At 46.7% G+C, this 20,144-nt stretch overlaps 1 long non-coding RNA gene across 1 annotated transcript in view; it reads right to left on the reverse strand.

Moving 5' to 3' along the window:
- LOC121278374 overlaps positions 1–19,952 on the reverse strand; it is a 30,631-nt gene extending 10,679 nt beyond the window's left edge. Inside the window, exon 1 of the long non-coding RNA XR_005943123.1 lies at positions 19,648–19,952. This is a non-coding gene — a long non-coding RNA (uncharacterized LOC121278374). The remainder of the gene's footprint in view (positions 1–19,647) is intronic.
- Positions 19,953–20,144: the final 192 nt, after the last annotated feature.

Below are 20,144 nucleotides of genomic sequence, written 5' to 3' on the forward strand. Positions count from 1 at the left end.
AATGAATGAAATGTAGCATGTACCTCAATGAGGACAATGAAAATATATTAAAAGTGGGCGTAGTAAAAAGTCATGGAGAAAAGGTTGATTGTGGAAGGTCTGTTTTCAGTCAATTGGCTATTTGTTTGAAGTTTTGTTGTATTTTCTATGAATCACAAAACCAGATACTTAACAGAAATATGGGATAAAAAAGGAAATGCTTGAAATACTCAGCAAGTCTGGCAGCACCTGTGGAGGGAGAAACAGAGTTAACATTTCGAGTCGAATCTGACTCTTCTTCAAGATTGAGAGTTCTGAAGAAGGGTTATATTAAACTTGGAATGCAGGCTGGATGATCCATGTCCTTGTCACGCTGGGGCCTACTTGCCGTCCCAGCAGCGCTCACTGCTGAGTCCTGGAGCTGCTGGGGCTGCTGGAACTGTCGGCCAATCAGATTGGCTGGCAGCTCTCAGGGGCGGGACTACTTCCGACTGAGGGGGCAGTAGCCCCACTCTCACCTCATCCATGCCTCTGTCAGCAATTTATTGCCCAGTGTGTACCATCGGAGGGGCATCGGAGTGGCATTGACTTTCTTTCCGGCGAGGTGAGCAATAAGCACACCCCATAAAATTCAGCCCTGTTTCTCTCTCCACCGGAGCTGCCAGACCAGCCGCGTATTTCCAGTACTTCCTGTTTCTATTTCAGATTCCCAGCATCCACAGAATTTTGCTCTCATAACAGAACTCTGGGCTTTGACAACTGAATTTTATATATAAAAAAATGACTGTTGCAAACAGAATGAGAGCTTTCAGAGTGGAAGATTGGCCTGAGGCGAAATAAAAAATTTAAGCAGGGAGAAGAGATTGAACTTGCTGTGTTGTAAAGAGAACATAATACACAGACATACTTATGATCTGGACAAAGTTGGGCCCTTGGGTCTGTCACAGTTCCATTGCGCCATCTGACTTCTTTGTTGTTGTGATTCACATATTGTAGTGAGCCTAATGTCGATACTTTATTACTTAAGTGCTTTGTTGCTTATTCTTTTGCAGGATGTGGGTGCCACTGGCTGGACCAGCATTTATTGTCCATCACTAGTTGCCCTTGAGAAGGTGGTGGTAAGCTGCCTTCTTGAACTGCTGCAGTCCATGTGGTGTAGGCACACCCACAGTGCTGTTAGGGAAGGAGTTTCAGGGTTTTGACCCAGCGACAGTGAAGGAACAGTGATATATTTCCAAGTCAGGATGTTGAGTGACTTGGAGGGGAACTTTCAGGTGGTGGTGTTCCCATGCACCTGCTGCCCTTGTCCTTCTAGGTGGCAATGGTTGTGTGTTTAGAATGTGCTGTCTAAGGAGCCTTGATGAATTCCTGCAGTGCATCTTGTAGATGGTACACACTGCTGCCACTGCGCGTTGGTGGTGGAGGGAGTGAGTTGTTGTGGAAGGAGTGCCAATCATGCGGGCTGCTTTGTCCTGGATGGTGTTGGGCTTCTTGAGTGTTACTGGAATTGCACTCACCCAGGCAAGTGGGTAGTATTCCATCTCACTCCTGACTTGTGCCTTGTAGATGGTGGACAGGCTTTGGCGAGTCAGGAGGTGGGTTACTCTTCGCACGGTTCCTAACCTCTGACCTGCTCCTGTAGCCACAGTGTTAATCTGGCTAGTCCAGTTCAGTTTATGGTATATGGTAACTCCCAGGATGTTGATAGTGGGGGACTCAGCAATGGAAATGTTATTGAATGTCAAGGGGAAGTGGTTAGATTCTCTCTTGTTGGAGATGGTTATTGTCTGACACTTGTGTAGCGCGAATACTGTTTGCCACTTATCAGCCCAAGCCTGAATGTTTTGCTGATTTTGCTGCATATGGACATGGACTGCTTCAGCATCCAATGAGCTGCGAATGTTGCTGAACATTGTGCAATCTTCAGCGGACATCTCCACTTCTGACCTTATGATGGAAGGAAGGTCATTGATGAAGCAGCTGAAGATGGTTTGGCAGAGAACACTACCCTGAGGAACTCCTGCAGTGATGTCCTGGGATTGAGATAATTGACCTCCAACAATCACAACATCTTCATTTATACTACGTATGACTCCAGCCAGTGGAGGACTTTCCTCCTGATTCCTCCTAGTTTTGCTAGGGCTCCTTGATGCCACATTAATGTTGCTTTGATGTCAAGGGCAGTCACTCTCACCTCACCTCTTGAATTCAATTATTTTGTTTATGTTTGGATCACAGCTGGAATGAAGTCTAAAGCTGAGTGGCCCTGACAAACTGAGCGTCAGTGAGCAGGTTATTGAGCAGTAAATGCTGCTTCATAGCACTGTTGATGGCCCCTTCCATCAAGTTTGCTTTTTCCATCAAGGCAGCATTTGACCAAGTGCAGCACCATGGACTTCTCATAAGGGAACCAGGGGGGAAACTCCACTTGTTGGAGTCATACCTAGCACAAAGGAAATGTCCCCCACCAAGAACAGCTGGCTAATCAGATGGTTGGCAGTTCTTCAGTCCAAGAAGTACCACAGAGGATGGCGGCCACTGCTGCAACTTCAACAAGACAGCAACAGCAAGATGGAACAGGCTCTGAAACCCAAATAAGTGGGGTTGGGCTCACTGGGCTTATTAGGGCAGGGCCTAGGTAGGGGTTGGGAGGGTTGATCTTCAGGGTGGTGGGAGGGTCTTTGTTTGAGACACAGGGTGTGCACCAGGCAGCCTGCCTCCAAGCCCACAGGGAAGTGACCATGATATGCCTAGTGGTCTCCTCATGCGCAGTGCCCACCCACTGCTGGTAGAATACCTGCAGCAGCGGGAGGAGGCCTTAAGCAGCCCTTAATTGGCCACAAGCCTTCAATTGGCCTAAGAGTACTAGGGTCATCCTCCACCTGCTTCACTGCTGGTAAAACGCCAGTGGCAGCTGAAAGGCAACAAGCGTCCCAGTGTAGGAGGCCAAGGACAGACAGATCAGAGTGGGAGTGCTGTGAAGATTAAAAAGATTGTGAACTAATATTAATTTTCAGAAGCTTAATGATACAAAGTTAAGCAGGAAAGTAAGCAGTGAGGAGGACGCAAAGAAGCCGCAGAAGGATTAAATGGGTTGGGTGACTGGGAAAGAGCATGGCAGATGGAATACAATGTGGCAAAGTGTGAAGTTACCCACTCCAATTGGATAAATGTAAAAGAAAAACTATTTTTTCAATGATGAAAGACTGGGAAATGTTTGCAAGGACCTGGGTACCCTTGTACATGAATTATAGCAAATTATTATGCAGGTACAACGAGAAATTAGTAAGGCAAATGGTATATGAGTCATTATTGGAATATACAAGTAAGGAAGTCTTGCTATAATTACAAAGGGCATTGGCGAGACCATACCTGGAGAACTGTGTGCAGTTTTGGTTTCCTTACCTAAGGAAAGATATCCTTGCCCTCAAGGGAGTGTAATGGTTCCTGGGATGAGGGGTTTGTCCTATGCAGAGGTTGAATTGATTATCCCTATGTAACCTGGAGTTTAGAAGAATGAGAGGTGATCGCATTGAAACATATAACATTTTTAAGAGGGTTGATGGGGTAAATGCAGAGAAATTGTTTCCTTGGCTGGGAATTCTGGAACTCAAGGTTACAGTCTTAGAATAAGGGGTTGTTCATTTAGGACTGAGTTGAGAAATTTCTTCACTCAAAGGATTGTGAATCTTTGGAATTCACAGAGATCAGTGAACGCTCAATTGTTGAGTCTAGTCAAGACAAGCCAATAGATTTTTGGATGCTGAGGGCGGAGTTGTCCCAGATTTAGACTAAGTGCAGTAGCGGGTGGAAAAAATAACATTTTACCCACCAGCCGCAATGGTGGCTTTTCAGTCCCAATCCCACCTCATTAATCACGCATTCCTGGGAAATTTGCCATTTCGGTGGTGGGTGGGCTCTCATTCGCCCAGCCCACCGTCACCTCGCCACTTCCTCATGCTGGTGACCATACTTAAAGTGCAGCCGCGTGCACACCTCTTAGTGCTTCCAGCCCTGGCCCGCTGCATTGAAGACATGGCCCCAAAAGACAAGAAAACTGCAGCCCACCCAATTTGGTAACGCATTCTTAAGCATCTTTTGGAGCTCATGGAGGCCCACCATTATGTCCCCTACCCCTACTCTGGCCACAGGAGGGGCAGCAAAATTATCAATCCAGCATGGGAGGTGGAGGCAGCAGTGGTCAATGGCAATGCTATTCAAAAAAGGACAGCCACCCAGTGCTGCAAGAGGATGAATGATCTCTTCCGTTCCACCAGAGTAAGTCACTCTTCTCATCACTCTCAACTCACACACTCACAAACCCATCACACATCACACAGGGATCTCACTCACTGCCAATGCAAGAAGCATCACTCTCTCAAACACAGCTTCATTGTCCTTATCCTGTCCATGGCACCACTCACCACCCACATGTGCCAGGCATGCTCATCATCTGGCCTGGCAGGCATACTGCTTACACTCTCTCCATTTGTATTCACACAGGACAAGCTGGCACACAACCAAAGTAACAGGTCACAGACCAGTGAAGGAATGCGTGAAATCAAGGTTCTCACGGACTTTGAAAACAGAGCCATACAGCTAGCTGGTGAGGATCTCGACCGGTCTTGTGCTGACGGTGAGATTGGTGCTGCTCTACCACTGAGGGTCCAGCAGTGCAACATCCATCAGACAACCATGCTGTGAGTGATGTGTCCTCTTTCACAGGCCACTGCCATGCACTAATTATCTCTCCTTGCTTTGGCAGACACGCCTGCCAAACAGCCAACAGAGTCCATGACCCAGGTCCTCGACTCAAGCCCCGAAGACGCCTTCCTTGAAGTCCCATCACAGCACTCACCCACGCCCACCACCAGCGCAGAGACACACACCTCAGCGGGACCTAGCTTTAGAGTAGCCTTGGGGTCACAACCTGGTGAGCACATTGCACCGCCTGATCTACAGCAGGTGGTGGCAGGGACTTCCCAGGTCCTTGGCACTCGGAGGACTGCTAGAGGCCAGAAAGCTGCTGATTTCAAGTTAGATGAGGAGCCTCTGGACTCAGTCAGACCTCAGTTGCTGGAGCTGCAAAGGCAAGCTTGGGAACATCAGGAAGGGATGTCCACTGCACTCCTCAGATTGCAAGACATGATGGAGGAGTCTGTCCACATTCAGGCTGAGGTGATAGCACTGGCATGCCAATGCACCGAGACCAACACTGGTAGGATGGCGGCTGCTATGGAGACCTTGGTCCAGGACACTGGTCCTGTACTGCTGCACAGGCTCAACTCCATCACTGACACCATAGTTGGCCTCCAACAGTGCCAAGACAAGAGGGGTGCGGGGCAGCTTGATCTCACTCCAGCTTCCCTTTCTCCTCAAGGAGTCAGCCAGGGGCTCCCGGACACCCATAGGGAGGAGGATCAGCAGGTGCACACTCCGGGGTCATCCACCCAGGTGACTCTGAGAGTGTCTGGCCCATCCGATTCCCCTCTTCCTGTGACCTCAGCAGCTTCAGCCACTGCCACACAGCAGGATCTTGAAAGCAGGCTGGGGCCCACCAGGTTTCGGCCCTCCAGAGGACACTCATCAAGGTCATCACAGACAGGGTGTAGCAGTCAGCAGGCTGCCTCCACCTCTGCTGTGGATGTTGGGGGAGCACCAGTACAAAGCAGCAGGGTTAGGAAGGTTAAGAAGATGTAGTTATCCAGCCCGGGCACCAGTGTTAGTCACTTGTATGTAATATTCACTATCATAAATAAACTCCCAATGTCTCCTTGCCTATGGCCCCTTGTTCTGATGAGCAGTGTTCGTGTCACTCAGATGTGAATCCTTGGTTCCTGCACAAGATAAAGGCAGGTGTCTCAGTCCAGGGCTCTGTGCTCTGTGCAGCCTTCAGACCAAAGTGATGGTCTGACTTCACACTCCCTGGACACATTAGTGATGCCTGCACCTTGATGGTGATTGTCATTGCTGCCAGAATGTCATGGGCAGATATCACAGAGTTCCGTCATTCTCTCTGTGTGCTCTCAAAACCTTTAAGTTGGGGCTAGCCCCCATCTCGTCAGCACCTGTGACCAGTGATGCTATGCACCAGCTTCTGAAGAGCTGAGGTGCTGAAGGCGGACGAAGGATCAGGTGCTTTTAAAGTTTTATGGCTGCGTCTCCATAATATGACCCTAATCACAGAGCACAAGCGAATTGCTCTCGGCTAGACATGAGTTAGACATTCACAGAGGCTATGAGAAGATCTATTGAATGTCCTCGCTACATGTCATCATCATCCTCCTGGAATCGGGTGACTATTAGGGCCTCCACTCTATTTCCATGACAGAAGCATTCTCACAGAGGGTATGGGCGCTGCCATAAGCCATTCAGGAGTCAAACATTCACAACTGCGATGTGAGGATCTATGGGGACACTTCACTGAATGTTGTCATCATCCTCCACAAATCGAGTAGCTATGCCTCATCTGACCATGCAATGGCCTCATCGCCGTCATTTTCGCCTTCGAGGATATCCTCATCCCCATTAACAACCTCCTCATTGGAGGCCATGTCCAGCTCCTCCATCTCCTCCTCAGCCAGCTCCTCTCCTCTTTGCAATACCAGGTTGTAAAGGGTGCAGCAGACGACGACGATGCATGACACCCTCTGTGGACTATATTGCAGGGCTCCACCAGACCAGTCCAGACACCGGATCCTCATTTTCAGCATCTCAATGGTTTGCTCCACCAAGCTGCGAGCTGCAGCATGAGCCTCATTATAGCTTCGCTCTGCTGCAGTCTGAGGCCACCTCATGGGTGTCATCAGCCACAGCCTCTGTGGGTAGCCTTTGTCCCTGAGGAGCCATCCCTGCAGCCACTGTGGACCCTGAAAGATATCAGGGATCTATGGCCAACTGAGGATGTAGGACAAGTGGACACTCCCTGGGAACTGAGCACAGACCTGCAGGTTGCATTTATGGTGGTCACACAATAGCTGAACATTCAGTGAATGGAAGTCCTTGCGGGTGACATCATTAACTGCTTGTTGCCATGGAGATGTGAGTGCTAGATAAGTGCAGTTGATGGCTCTCTGCACCTATGAGTAACCCGAGATCTAGGAAAATCCCAGCGCTCTTGCATCAGCCAGTCAGAGTCCATGTGCCAACCAATCAATGCCTTCTTCAAAGAGTATAAATTGTTGTCCCCTTTGAAATTTGGTACTCTTGTGTCTGTCCTGATGGGTACAAGATATAAAGCTTTGACAGCATGTCTCTTTTTTTCAGCAATACTCAAGTTCTGTAGTTCCAAGCGACTATAAATATGTTCTACTACATTATTTATCAAGTAGAGAACCATAATTCAAGTCTTAAGGCACATGAAGTGCCAATAATCAGATGCCTGTTATGCTAGAACATAAGATCAGTCATCTTTATAACATCTCTGTTTATCTGGGGGGTATGTAGCTGTTGATGACTCTAGATTGAATTTATTAAAGTCTTCCAACATATGATTGCAAAGCAAATAGAAATATCACCCAAGGAGCTTATGGTGCATCAAACATTTGAGATGTCACCTCGAGTTTGCAAATAATGATTGCGAAATTGCCCAAAATCCTTAGGGAGGTTAAGGTATTAAATACTTAATGAAAACTCTATAGAAAGCCTTAAATGGGCTCTTACATTTGTAATGAGAAATAATGAACACACAAGCGCATTGCAAATAATGATTTCCTCCCCTTGGTATAATCCTCATTATAGCTAAACAAGAAATGTATTTACCCATCTCATTGATTTCAAAGGGATGAAAAATGTGCCTTCTTTGTTTGTAACTGTAAGTGATAATGCAACATGAAGCCATATTCACAAACAGAATGATGAGACCCAGAAGAATCTAATTGCCATAATTCTTCAATCACACTTATTCTGACTCCCATTGCTCTCAGTTGGACACAAATAGGATCAGGTATGACATTGGCAATCTTCACATTCAATGTTATGAAAGGAAGGTGGCCACATCACGTGAAACTTTCAAATTGGGAAAGGTTTGGAAATCACAGATTAAATAAAATGCTTAAATCCATTTCCTTTTACTACTTAATATAGGGGTTTTAATAATAAGCTATAAATAAACTAGTGAATAACTATTGAACACAAGATCAATGGTGTTGGCCAAGGGATATACCTTTTCTTATTTTAGCAGATCAATTTGTTTTAATAGTTTCTCCCCATATCCTATACCCCCAGTGTATCTGCAAAGATTACATGAAGCAATGAGAGTGACCAGTTAAAATCATTCCCTTTCAGGGCCAGGGAGGTTGATTGGCATTGCATTAATCATTATAATATTGTGAAATGGGTCCTTACGCTGTTAAGTTCTAGTCCTAACTTTCTGAGGTGAGCTTAATTGGAAAATCCAGCAAGTTCTTAAAAATAACAGGAAGGCTAAGGGTGAGATTCTGTTAGTGCAAAGTAAATATTGGAGTAGTATAAACTGACAAGCAAGTTCTGGAGATTTACAGCTGACTACATATCCCTTAATTCCCTGATTTGCACATTAATAATTGTAATTTTGTTGTTAACATGCTATTATTTTCCAGTAAGATCTGGCTCACTGGTCCAAATGTTATTCACATAGCCTCTCCTCTGTTATTAATCTAGACAATTGGAATGATTAGAAGAATGGACTGAGGTAGCAAAGTGATCAGTCACACTTAAACTATGGGCCAAATTTTCTGAAGGGTGTCAATAACCATTGGATTGCCACTCTGCTCCTATTTGCTTGCCTTGCACCGGAGCTCCTCATTTCTCACCTTGACTTCCGAACGGAGCCTTCTCAGAAATGTGGATCAAGCCTGTCCTTGGAGTTCTTCCTCAGTACAGGATGGTAAGGGGAAGTCAAGCTGTGCTCCCTTTTCATGGCACTATCTGCTTTATTCTGGTAAATTTCAAGCTACAGAAAGAAGATAAATGGGTGATAGAGTAGTGTAACAGTTGGGTGAGGGGTAGGGTGCCAGATGGGTGGGTGAGGCAGTAGGGTGGCAGTGGGTGGGTGAGGGTGTAGGATGTCAGATGGGTGGTGAAGGGGTTGGGTGAGTCAGGGGGGTAGGGGGATAATTGCAGGGTCAGGGGTTCACCAGGGGATCATGGGTAGTCATGGGGGGTGTCAGGGGTAATTGAGGGGGTCTAATTGGACATCAGGGGGTCAGTAATACAACTACCCAGCAGTTAGAACTGTTCTTAACCCTTCTAATATTTCCTGGATAACTATTCTGAGGATAACCTCCATTGTGTTTTGTGGCACTAACACCGTGCTAAATAGGATAGATTTCAAACAGACCTAGCAACTCAAGACTGGGCATCCATGAGGCACTGTGGGCCATCAGCAGCAGCAGAATTGTACATGAACAGAATCTGTAACCTGTCCAGTATCTTCCCACCTACATCCGCGATTCCTCTCACGCCCTACGTCATATCAAAAGTTTCGAGTTCCCTGGCCCCAACCACCTCCTCTTCACCATGGATGTCCAATCCCTCTACACGTCCATCCCCCACCGGGATGGTTTGAGGGCTCTCCGCCTCTTCCTCAAACAGAGGCCCGAACAATCCCCCTCCACTATTACTCTCCTCTGTCTGGCTGAACTTGTTCTCTCACTGAACAATTTCTCCTTAAACCCATCTCACTTCCTCCAAATAAAAGGTGTGGCTATGGGCACCCGCATGGGCCCCAGTTATGCCTGTTTCTTTATGGGGTATGTGGAACATTCCTTGTTCCAGTCCTACTCAGGCCCCCTCCCACAACTCTTTCTCCGGTACATCAATGACTGCTTCGGTGCCGCTTCATGCTGTTGTCTAGAACTGGAAAACTTTATTAATTTTGCTTCCAATTTCCACCCTTCCATCATTTTCACATGGTCCAACACTGACACTTCCCTTCCCTTCCTTGACCTCTGTCTCAATTTCTGGTGATGGACTGTCCACCAATATTCATTACAAGTCTACCTACTTCCACAGCTACCTCAACCACAGCTCCTCACACCCTGCTTCCTGTAAGGACTCCATCCCATTCTCTCAGTTCCTTCACTTCCATCGCATTTGTTCTGATGATGCCACTTACAAAAACAGTTCTTCTGACATGTCTTCCTTCTTCCTTAACAGAGGTTTCCCACCTATGGTGGTTGACAGGGCCCTCAACCGTGTCTGGCCCATCTCCCGTGCATCTGCCCTCACACCTTCCTCTTCCTCCCAGAACCATGATAGGGTTCCCCTAGTCCTCAATTATCATCCTCCGCCATTCCCGCCAACTCCAGCATGATGCCACCACCAAACAATCTTTCCTTCACCGCCCCCTGTCGACATTCCATAGGGACCGTTCCCTCCGGGATACCCTGGTCCACTCTTCCATCACCCGCTACACCTCAAGCCCCTCCCACGGCACCTTTCCATGCAACCACAGAAGGTGCAACACCTGCCCCTTTACTTCCCCCCTCCTCACCGTCCAAGGGCCCAAACACTCCTTTCAAGTGAAGCAGCATTTCACTTGCACTTTCCTCAATTTAGTCTACTGCATTCACTGCTCCCATTGCGGTCTCCTCTACATTAGAGAGACCAAACCCAGATTGGGCGACTGCTTTGTGGAATACCTTCGGTCTGTCTGCAAGCAAGACCCAGACCTCCCTGTCGCTTGCCATTTCAACACACCACCCTGCCCTCATGCCCACATGTCTGTCTTTGACTTGTTGCAATGTTCCAGTGAAGCTCAACGCAAACTGAAGGATCAGCACCTCATCTTCCAATTAGGCACTTTATGGCCTTCCGGACTTAACATTGAGTTCAACAACTTCAGATCATGAACTCTGTCCTCCATCCCCACCTCCTTTCTGATCCCCCTTTTTTTTATAATAATATATACTTTTTAGACATATTTTTCTTTTCCCACCTATTCTTAATTTTATTTCCATCCATTGATTTAATCTCCACCTCTTAGCCTATTTCAATCCCTTCCCCCTGCCCCACTCCCACTAGGGCTATCTGTCACTTACTCGCCCTGCTTTCTACCCTTAATGTCACCGTTAGCACATTCTTTAGCTAATATCACCTCCGTCAACACCCCTTTGTCCTTTTGTCTAAGACATCTTTGGCAATCTTTTCTTGGCCTCCGCCTATCACTGGCCCTCTATCCAGCTCTACCTATCCCGCCCTCATCAAACAGCTTATATTTCACCTCATTTCTATTTTTCTTTAATTCTGATGAAGAGTCATACGGACTCGAAATGTTAACTGTGTTCCTCTCCGCAGATGCTGTCAGACCTGCTGAGTTTTTCCAGCTATTTTTGTTTTTATTTTAGAATCTGTAACCTAATGGCCCAGCATATAAATACTGTGGCTACAAGAGCAGGTAAGAGGCTAGGAATCGTGTGACGAGTAACTCATCTCCTGACTCCCCAAAGCCTTTCCACCATCTACAAGGCACAAGTCAGGAGATTGATGGAATACTCTCCACTTGCCTGGATGAGTGCAGCTCCCATAACACTGAAGAAGCTGGGCACCATCCAGTACAAAGCAGCCCATTTGATTGGCACCACATCCACAAACATTCATTCCCTCCACCACCGACATACAGGAGCAGCAGTGTATACCATCTACAAGATGCATTGCAGGAATTCACCAAGGTTCCTTAAACAGCACCTTCCAAACCCATGACCACTACCACCTAGAAGGACAAGGGCAGCAGATAGATGGGAACACCACCACCTGGAAGTTCCCCTCCAAGTCACTCACCATCCTGACTTGGAAATACTGACTTGGACAGTTCCTTCACTGTCGCTGGGTCAAAATCCTGGAATTCCCTTCCTATCAGCACTGTGGGTGTACCTACGCCACATGGATTGCAGCAGTTCAAGAAGGCAGTTCGCCACCACCTTCTCAAGGACAACTAGGGATGGGCAATAAATGCTGGCCCAGCCAGTGAAGCTCAGTGGTAACCCCCACAAGATATTGATAGAGGGGAATTCAGTGATAATAATGCAATTGAATGTCGAGGGGAAATGGTTGGATTCTGTGTTATTGGATATGGTCATTGCCTGGCATTTCGTGTCGTCAACAATGCTATCAAGTGGCATTTCCTCAGCAATAATCTACTCACTGACACTCACTTTGGGTTCTGCTAGGCCCAACTATCCTCAGCTGCTTCATCAATGACCTTCCTTCCATCATATGGTCAGAAGTGGGGATGTTTGCTGATGATTGCACAATGTTCAGCACCATTCATGACGACTCAGATACTGAAGCAGTCCATGTCCAAATGCAGAATAAAAAGGTATCACCAACTCTACCACTACCATCAAGACAGGGGATCAACCCTGGTTCAATGAAGAGTGCAGGAGGGCATGCCAGGAGCAGCACCAGGTATACCTAAAATAGAGGTCACTTGCGTGCCATACAGCATTAACAGCAAGTGATAGACAGGGCTAAGCGATCCCACAACCAACGGATCAGATCTAAGCTCTGCAGTCCTGCCACATCCAGTCATGAGTGGTGGACAATTAAACAACTCACTGGAGGAAGAGGCTCTACAAATAGCCCAATCTCAATGATGGGGTAGCCCAGCAAATCAGTGCAAAAGATATGGCTGAAGCATTTGCAACAATCTTCAGCAAGAAGATTAGAGTGGATGATCCATCTCAGCCTCCTCCTGAGGTCCTCAGCATCACAGATGCCAGTCTTCAGCCAATTTGATTCACTCCATGTGATATCAAGAAACAGCTGAAGGCACTGGATACTGCAAAGGCTTTGGGCCCCGACAATATTCCAGCAATAGTACTGAAGACTTGTGCTCCAGAACTTGCTGCACCCCTAGCCAAGCTGCTCCAGTACAGCTACAACACTGGCAACTGCCCGGCTATGTGGAAAATTGCCCAGGTATGTCCTGTACACAAAAAGCAGGAAAAATCCAACCTGGCCAATTACCGCCCATCAGTCTACTCCCCATCATCAGTAACATGATGGAAGGTGTCGTCAGCAGTGCTATCAAGTGGCACTTACTCAGCAATAACCTACTCACTTTGGGTTCTGCTAGGCCCAACCATCTTCAGCTGCTTCATTAATGACCTTCCTTCCATCATAAGGTCAGAAGTGGGGATGTTCGCTGATGATTGCACAATGGTCAGCACCATTCACGATGACTCAGATACTGAAGCAGTCCATGCCCAAATGCAGCAAGACCTGGACAGCATTTAGGTTTGGGCTGACAAGTGACAAGAAACATTTGTGCCACACAAATGCCAGGCAATGACCATCTCCAATAACACAGAATCCAACCATTTCCTATTGATATTCAATTGCATTATAATCACTGAATTCCCCACTATTAACATCCTGGGGGGGTTACCATTGATCAGAAACTGAACTGGACCAGCCAGGGCAAAGCAGCCCACCTGATTGGCACCACATCCACAAACATTCACTTCTTCCACCACCGCTGCACAATGGCAGCAGTGTGTACCATCTACAAGATGTACTGCAGGGACTCACCAAGGCTCCTTAGACAGCACCTTCCAAACCCATGATGTCTACCTCCTAGAAGGACAAGGGCAGCAGACACATGGGAATAACACCACCTGCAAAATCCCCTTCAAGTCACTCACCATTCTGAATTGGAACTATATTGCCATTCCTTCAGTGTCACTGTGTCAAAATCCTGGAACTCCCTCCCTAACAGCATTGTGGGTGTACCTATACCACATGGACTGCAGCGGTTCAAGAAGGGAGCTCATCAACAACTTCTCAAGGGCAATTAAGGAAGGACAATAAAAATTCTGGCCGAGCCAGCGATGCCCACATCCCATGGAAGAATAAAAAGAGGGTTCCAGATGCAGGGAATTGCCCATCGGAAGTTGAAACATCCTGGTCAATTCCTGTGTAGTGAGGGCATGGGGACTTCCAAAGGGTAACCTAGTACATCTTGGGGTGTACCTCCAGGTACAACCCCCTGGGGAATGGAAATTCTGGGCCTGTATGTTGTAGTGTAATTAAGTTCCCAGAAGGAAACTCAACTGTATTTACTTACATATTATGTGATTTGTTGTTTGATGCACCATTTGAAACAGTAAATTATATCTTCTTGTAGAGCATCCATAAGGCTTGCAAAATTAATAAAAATGTACTGTGTATGAACAGCAGGGGGTAGAGTTTCCTTTAGCATAATTGGCAATCTGGGCACAAATTATACCCAAAATTGTGCCTGTTTGGAAAAACGTCTTGTTTTTCTCAAATTTCTACCCAAACCAATTTGCATATCACTTTTGGTAGCTCTTCGAAGATAACTTGTCTATAAAAAGAATATTGCTTTAAAAAATACTCCTTGATAAAGTTAAGAGTGGGAACTTGGTAAAGTTTGAATAATGGGGTTTGGGAATGGGTTTATCGCAGATAAATAAACATTTAGAATCACGTGATTTCAAATAACTGAAAATTTAAAAAATAATTCTAGAACAATTTCCGAGTGACATTAGGGGAAAGTGCTCAGGTTTTTTAGTAAATTAGAATGGGGTACATTTAAATGTTTCTACAACAAATCTATTAATGCCCTTGTACCCAAAAGAGCTAGCTTAATTTTTCAAGCCTCCTCAAAGGCCCACAAATGGATGAAGTTAATGGAAACTTGCCATGGTGATTAATTAGTCCTGGGGTGCGTCCAATTTTGCAGTTGGAGCCTGCTTCTAACACACTCCTTTTTTAAACAAGCACAAAAGAGTGTTGAAACCCAAGTTGTGCGGAATATAATTTGTGCTTGAAATTCCACACCGTCCCACCAATTTTGGGTGAATTGCGTTGCAAAGCAACAGTGCAACCAAGCAGAAAAGTCTAGCCCAAGAGTTTCCTCCTTTCTGTTGCAAATGTGGATGCTAACATGTAGGCTTAAAATTCCATATGCAGACCATAAGGCAAATGAAGAGGTGCTGGAAATTGTAAGAGAAAAACTCTCAAAAAGTGACATCCAGAAAAGAAAATGTCAGTATTTTGGCCATTTGATCAGAGCTGGAAAGCTGCTGAGATCTCTTCTAGAGGGCAAAGTGGAGGGCAGTACAAAGAGGGGTCGACCTATGAATAGTTGGATGATAGATATCACAGAGCGGTTGCATTCGAGCTACAGGGGATATGTGAGGATGGCGCTAGCCAGATGAACGTAATATACCATGACAGCAAATCACCTAGTAGGAGTGGTGAGAAGCAGCAGCAGTTGCAAATATAAGGAGCTCAATGCTCCAGCTAATGCCCTGTCTTAACGTAACACAGCTGAACACGCGTGGACAGCACTAAGTATCCCCCACCTGCACTATTTAAAGGAACTCTCAAATACTTACGGGTTAGTGGTTGGTTGATTTCTAATAGTTGTTACTTTGATTCTACAAGTGTTTTGGCACTTTCAAAAGTTGCCTCAAGTTCCAAAAGCGTACAAGACTATTTATCCTGACTTCAAAGATTCTGCACAAACCCAGACGTGAGTGCGCTAGTAATTCCTGCTTTTAGAATTGAGCATGGCTAGGAGAATGAGTAGAGGGCACCCAAAGCAGGACAAGCTGCTGGAAGAGGGAGGAGGAGGAGGGGGAGAAGGGATCTCAGCAGGAGATCATAATCCACCCAGGGGTCTCAGGGAGAAACTCTACTAGCTGAGCCTCAGCAAGGAACAATATGTGAGATGTCTGCATTCCAGTAAGGTGGTCCTCACTGCAATCTGCCACCTGCTACGGACTCAACTTCAGCCTCAGAGCAGGGAGAGGATGCATTGCCAATAGCTGTGAAGGTGGCCATGAACTTTCATATGCCTGGTTCACTCTAGGTTAGATATTTGCTGCCATAAGGAAGAGCTCTGAGGCCATCCATTCAAAGAGAGCTGATTACATTTCACTCCCTCTTGCCAGAGAGAAGCAGGCCAACCAAGCACATAACTTTGCAGGCTTCCCCATGGTGCAAGGTGCCATTGACTGCATACGCCTTGCTTTGCAGGCACTGCATGTCAACTCTGTCCTATACTGGAATGAAAGGGATTCCACTCCCTTCATGTGCAGCTGGTGTGTGACCACAGGCAGAATGCAGGTCAATCATGCAGGCCAATGCCTAATATCCTGGCAGCATTTATGATGCCTTCATTCTGCAGCTATGCCAGCTGTATTTGTACCATAATGCCAAACCAGAAAGTGGCTACTGGGCAACAGGGGTTACCCACTGATGATATGGCTATCTACTTTGGGTGTGCAACCCACTTAAATGGAGGCAGCAGACGCACAATGAAAGCCATGCTCTTAAATTAAATATGATGGAGCAGGCCATTGGCAGGCTGGAACAGTGCTTTTGCTGCCTGGACTGCTCTAGAGATTTGATCCAAGGAGCAGGAACATGAGGAACAGGAGGAGGAAGAAGAGCCAGAGGAGGAAGTGGGGACATTGGCAATGTGGTAACATCATTGGATTAGTAATCCAGAGGCTCATGTTAATACTCAGGGGAGGGTGGGAGGGGAGGGGGGCAGGTATGGGCTCAGATCCCACCATGGTAGCAGGTAGAATTTAAATTCAATTTATAAAACCTGGAATGGAAAAAATATAGCTGGTTTCTGTCATAGTGACCATGAAACTGTTGTCAATTGCTTTAAAACCCATCACTAATGTCCTTTAGGGAAGGAAATCTGCTACCTTTACCTGGTCTGGCCTACATGCAACTCCAGACCCACAGCAATATAGTTGACTCTTAACTGTCATCTGAAATAGCCTAGCAACAAACTTAGTTAAAGGACAACTGGGGATGTGCAGCATGACTGGTGGAAGGCTGTTGGCATTCGCTGGAGGAAACAAGGCAGATGGCCTTGGACACCAATCTGCAGCATTGCTGGGCCTAAAAGGCCAGGCTTTTGACTGTGCCATCCTGGCATGGATGGCAGTAATCTGTGCTGGCAGAGAGGCAACAGCAAGGGTATTGGCGGAAAGGAAGTGGTGGGGGCATGAATGCTGCCATGAAGCCACTGCCACTTCCCTGAGGTGGCACCTCAGCAATCCTACCAATCTAATGGAGCACAGATTGATGGACTGCTGTGAGACTACCAGTCCCTTTGCACACTGTGATCCACAGCTACAATGACAACAGTCTGAGTTACCACTACATCACTCAGGCGTCGGGTGGCTATAGCTTGTGCTGCATTGGAGGCTGCAACATTGGCCCCCAGACACTGCATCATGGTTGGGACCACAAGTGTGCTGATGGAGTTTGTCACCACTTCCATGCTGGAAAGGTTGGGTTCCAAGCTCTGTGTGAAGCCCTGTGCCAAGTTGGTGCTGGACTTAACTTTCTCCTTGACCTAGACTGCAGGCTTTCGAGCAGACTCTGCAATACACCAAGCATTTTGTTATTTCTCTTTCTCGGATGTGACAAGGCCAGTTTTTGTTGCCTGATTGCCCTTGGGAAGGTGGTGGTGAGCTGCCTTCTTGAACCGCTGCAGTCCATGTGGCATAGGTACACCCACAGTGCTGTTAGAGAGGGAGTGCCAGGATTTTGACCCTGTGACAGTGAAGGAACGGTGATATATTTCCAAGTCAGGATGGTGAGTGGCTTGGAGGGGAACTTCCAAGTGGTGGTGTTCTCATCTATCTGCTGCCCTTGTCCTTCTAGATGGTAGAAATCACAGATTTGGAAGATGCTATCAAAGGAGCCTTGGTGAGTTGCTGCAGTACCGCTTGTAGATGGTACACACTGCTGCCACTGCGCATCACTGATGGAGGGAGTGAATGTTGAAGATGGTGAATGGAGTGCAGCTCAAGCAGGCTGCTTTGTCCTGAATGGTGTCGAGATTCTTGAATGTTGTTGGAGTTGCGCTCATCCAGGCAAGTAGAGACTATTCCATCACACTCCTGACTTGTGCTTTGTGGATGGTGGACAGGATTTGGGGAGTCAGGAGGTGAGTTACACATCACAGAATTCCTTGCCTCTGACCTGCTCTTGTAGCCACAGTATTTATGTATCTAGTCCAGTTAAGTTTCTGGTCAATGGTAACCCCCAGGATGTTGATAGTTGGGGGGAGTGGGGGGAGGAGGGGGTGGGGGTCAGCAATGGTAATGTCATTGAATGTTGAGGGGCAATTGTTAGATTTTCTCTTGTTGGACATGGTTATTGCCTGGCACTTGTGTGACATAAATGTTATTTGCCATTTTTCAGCCCAAGCCTGGATATTGTCCAGGTCTTGCTGCACTCAGGCATGGACTACTTCCAGTATCTGAGGAGTTTCAAATGGTGCTGAATATTGAGGAATCATCAACAAATGTCCCCAGTTCTGAACCTATGTTGGAGGGAAGGACATTGATGAAGTATTTGAAGATGATTGTGTTTAGGCCACTACCGTGAGGAACTCCTGCAGCAATGTCCTGCAATTGAGATGATTGACTTCCAAATGCCACAACCATTTTCTTTTGTCCTAGAATCCAATCAGTGTTCTTCAGCAGTTTTCCCTATTGAAGTGCTCACCTGATTCCTCTGCAACAGAACACATGCATGACCTCGCCCTCCTGAGGGGTGGCACCTGTGCTATCTTTGCCCACTTGGCTGCAGTGCATTTGTTCTTAGTGTCTCATCACTCACAGATCAACCCTTTGATCTAGGATCTAAGGCAGCGGTGAGGAACATATGGCCCAAGGGCAGGATCCGGCCCATTGTTCACTTCCACCTGGCCTGCAGGAAGATTTCTAAAAGTATAGACCTATGACAGTAGCACCTTCAAAATAGCCTCATCATCATTACAAATTTGCTTTGGTAAAAGCATTGACTAAATTACTATAATAATATTTAACAAATACTATTCAAATTCAGCCACTGCATTAAAACAACAGTTGAGTTGAACATTTCTATCTTCTCTTTAAAAAAAGTTAAATTAAGTTGATTTTTATTAGTGTGTGGCCCGCGAATGATTTTGTCTATGGCTCATAATAAGAAAAAGGTTCCCCACCCCGGCTCTAAGATACGCTGTGTCAGAATCTGAGCTGGTGGTTGTCAGTGTTAAGTCAAGTGACAGCGCTGTGTTTCCTTCTTGTTCTTCCCCCACTACCTGGCCAGGTTGCACCTCTCAGCTATCTAAAAGTGGAAAAACGCAAAGGTAAGGTTCTGATGGAGGAAGATGGGGAAAATAAGGGGTCCGTGCTTACAATATCTGCAGCTTGTAAATTAGAAGAGAACGAGGGGTTAGGGGGCAGTGAGACACTGGAATGAGGATTAGGTTTGAGGATACCATCAATTTCAATGGTTTCCGTACCATCACTGGCTATGGTTTCAACAAGGGATGCCCCAATGATGGCCTGCACTGTCTCCTCCATGGAGGTTAGGTCATGCAGGCATGCTTGTCTCTCTCTAGTTAGCTCTGCCCTAGTCCTGCAGGAGAGAGGGATATGTGTCAGTGAATGTGGTGCAGTCTTTGGGTCATATGGCTGTCATCTTGAATGGCAGGTAGTGTGTATAAGCTGTGAACTGCAGGCATGAGGCTTGTAGCAGCGCTAAGAGTGTGAGGGTGAGGTGAGACCATGAATGTGAGGTATGAATCCTGACTGAGAGAGATAGATGGTTGGTGAGAGCTGGGGGCACGGTGATTTGAGCAGCAGCTGATGCTACTGGTGTAGTTGGTGCAATATGGCATTCAACGATGCATTTACTGACCTTGACCACCCATGTGAGGCCATTGAACATCTTGCAGCACTCCATCCAGTTCATCTGGCACAGACTTCCATGTCTATTTGCCCCCACTGTCTTCTGAGCATGTGCCTGGAGGGCTTCCTGCCCCCTGTGGCTACAGGATTTCTCTCCTCCTTTCTGTGCCCTTCACCAATGTCCCCTTGGAGCGTTCAGAAACCTTGTAGCCCACTCTCTCCCCTCCTCAACCACAACACCCAGCACTTGCTGCAGCCACAATGCACCTCCCCTTTAAGAGGCAAAGACTGGTTCTAAACAGTTCAGGCTCGCTCTGTGTGTTGCTGGCTACTCACAATATTGACTCCCTGCTGAGGTATGCAACCAGTGAGCAGTGCAGTTAGCACTGACTGGACACAGGGATCATTCAAATGAGGAGACAGCACAAAGTTGGCTCACTGCCTGTATTGTAGTCGGCAGGCACAAGTTAATCGCATAATTGCGATCCCTGAACCAGGTCTCAAAGG

This window comes from Carcharodon carcharias, chromosome 5 (genome assembly GCF_017639515.1).
Source record: "Carcharodon carcharias isolate sCarCar2 chromosome 5, sCarCar2.pri, whole genome shotgun sequence".
NCBI classification, from domain to species: Eukaryota; Metazoa; Chordata; class Chondrichthyes; order Lamniformes; family Lamnidae; genus Carcharodon; species Carcharodon carcharias.